We start from the raw sequence: 2,765 nt of genomic DNA, 5'->3' as shown, positions 1-2,765 counted from the left end.
CAGTCAGTGAGGGGCAGGATCAGCTCTCCCACATCCACACCTCCAGGGCCAGACATTAAAATCTTAAAGGAAAAGAGAATATAGAGAGTGAATGGAAGCCAGGCTTCAACCATTTCTAGAAATGAGAAGGGGGCATGATCATCATCAGTAGAGACCCAAAAGCAGAAAATTAGACTAGTGGCAAATATCACAAAGGCGGAGCACAGTCACTGATATTTTACAAAACTATAGGACAATTCATTAATTTGCATGCCAGCCTTGTGATAGGGCCGTGCTAATCTCTGTAGCTCTAATTTTAGTGTATGAGCTGCTGAAGTTAGCACAGCTTGTATTTTCAAAGGTTAAAAAGAAGTGGAATCAAGTAGTAGATGTTTGCTACATGGATTCCTAACACCTGGGTTGTTTCTACTATTGCTTAGTTTCTTTCACTCATTGTGAAATCCATCAAATGTTTGGTGTGTTTGAATAGTTCATTTCTATTCTTTGCTAAATACAAGTCTATTACGGAAATATTCTATTGGCTTTTTTTTTTTATCCACTTATGTTGTATCAGAGTCAACCAACTGAAGATCAAAATGTTTAAAAATGGTTGTCTTTACCGGATATGGAAGACTTTTTCTTGTCATTATTCTCTGAACAATAAAATATTAAAACTATATACATAGCATTTATATTGTATTAGATATTATAAGTAATTTAAAGATGATTTAAAGTGTGCTCTAGGATATGCATAGGTTATGTGCAAACACCATGCCTTGTTACTAAGTGCAGAAACATCTTCAGAGTTGAGTGTTTTAGAAGGGTTCTGGAACCAGTCCTGCAGGCTAACTACAGGGAACTACAGCAACTTGCCTGTCTATCCACTGAAGAACATTTATATTGTGTATATATTTATTGACTGTTTCATTGATATTATTAGTTTTCTTGGTATGAATAATAAGCATATGTGCTCAATACTGTAAATTTATATTGTGTCTTGAAATCTGGAATTGTTAGCTCTGCAAATCTGAAAATTTGTTTCTTTCCTATTAATCCTATTCTAGATAAGTTAGGTCCTTTGCATGTCTATAGAGGCTGTAGAAATGAGTTTATAGATTTCTGTAAAAAATGCTTCGATCTTGTTTGAGACTATATTAAATTGACTAAATACCTGGGTTTGTGTATCCTCATTAAATATGGGAAAGTCCTCTTTTAAACAAAATCCTACCTTGGAGACCCTGCAGGTCCTACTTAAAAGCAGGGGCTTTAATTTTTCTGACAGTCAAGCCCTCCAGACACGGTCTTACTCAGGATCGCCCCATGGCTGCCCGACTGCAGCCTCTTTGATTGGGACACCTGGAACTGGGTAGACTTCCCAATCCATGGAGCTCAGGTAGAGAAAGGGGAAATTCCCCCTCTGGGAGCCATGGCAACTGTCACTGTCTTAAAGGGCTGCTTTTCACCAAGACCCCCCAAAGAGAAAAATCAGGTCATTAGCTCCCTAATCCCCCACACCTGTGGGAGGCTTTCCAGCACTTCTGACCCGTATTCCACAGGCCTTCAGCAGACCACCATTCCCGCCCCTATCAGGATCAGGTGCAGGCGCTGGGGCTGGCTTCTTGGAAGAAATTGGAGGACAACTTGTCTTGGCTCAATACCCAGAGCTTAATCACCACTCTATTGCCCCCTGAGCATCAGGATGACCTTATCCTTGACCCCTACACAGAATCTCTTCTCCATGTTTTTTTCCGTACTTAATCTGACACTGTCTTTGCCTCCAAAACAGAAGAGGTTTAGACCTACGAACTGCTAAAAAGGGAGGCATCTGCTTGTTCTTATAGGAAAGGTGCTGCTTTTATGCCAAAAAGTCAGGAATCATCCAGGATAAGATCAAAAAAACTTCAGGAAGACATAGAGAGGAGACTGCGAGACCTTCAAGATAATAGTTTATAACAGAGTATTTGAGGCTCATGATGAAACTGGATGAGCTACAAAGATCTCAGATAGTTTCATCCCTCCAGATCTCTTCTGCCACCTTCACTCCATGCTTGCAGCTTTGTTTATGGGCATCTGTATTAATCACTCTTCTTTTGCTCTGATAAACCACCATGTTCAAGTCAATGCATAAAAGAAAGGGTGTTTTGGAGCTTACAGTGCTAGAGGATTAGAGTCCATGATGATAGAGTGAAGACATGGAGTCAGGAGCAGGATGTTGAAGGTTCACACCTTGATCCACAAACACAAAGCAGAGTGAACTTGAAATGACATAACTTTGTAAACTCTCAAACACCACCTACAGTGACATATGTCTTCTGACAGGTCCACTTTTCCTAAACCTCCCCAAATAACACCACCAACTAGGGATGATGTATTCAAATGCCCAAGATTATGGGAGACATCTCAATATCCCATTGTCTTAGCATCTTCCCATTTTTAGGAAGCAACATAATGGTCTTATATCTGGTTTCCTCTCAAACTATATGAAAATATAGGTGACAGCATATATATCATTAACAACTCTTGATTCCATGCTGGGAAATGGTGGTACATAATAGTTGGTTGGAAGTATTAAGCATGGGAACTATATGTTGAATTTTTTTCTAAGGCAGCCAGTGCCAAGGACACTAAAGCTTCATGGAGTATTAATGCAGACCTTGGAATCAATGTTCTTCAATTCTAATCCTAACAACACAAACAGTACAGTACTGAATGTGGTAGTTTGAAAGAAAATGGCCCCTGAAAGGAGTGGCACTATTAAGAAGTGTGGTATACAAAGTTCAAGAAGT

The 2,765-nt window shown here is 39.6% G+C and overlaps 1 non-coding gene across 1 annotated transcript; it reads right to left on the bottom strand.

Annotated features, from left to right (window-relative positions):
* Window positions 1–221: 221 nt before the first annotated feature.
* On the bottom strand, window positions 222–323 carry LOC113458090. The gene has a single exon (XR_003378529.1). It is a non-coding gene; the product is annotated as a U6 spliceosomal RNA (small nuclear RNA).
* Window positions 324–2,765: the final 2,442 nt, after the last annotated feature.

This window comes from Microtus ochrogaster, unplaced genomic scaffold (genome assembly GCF_000317375.1).
Source record: "Microtus ochrogaster isolate Prairie Vole_2 unplaced genomic scaffold, MicOch1.0 UNK2, whole genome shotgun sequence".
NCBI lineage: Eukaryota > Metazoa > Chordata > Mammalia > Rodentia > Cricetidae > Microtus > Microtus ochrogaster.
The sequence above is the reverse complement of the archived record's forward strand: the minus strand, read 5'-3'. Positions and strand labels throughout refer to the sequence as shown.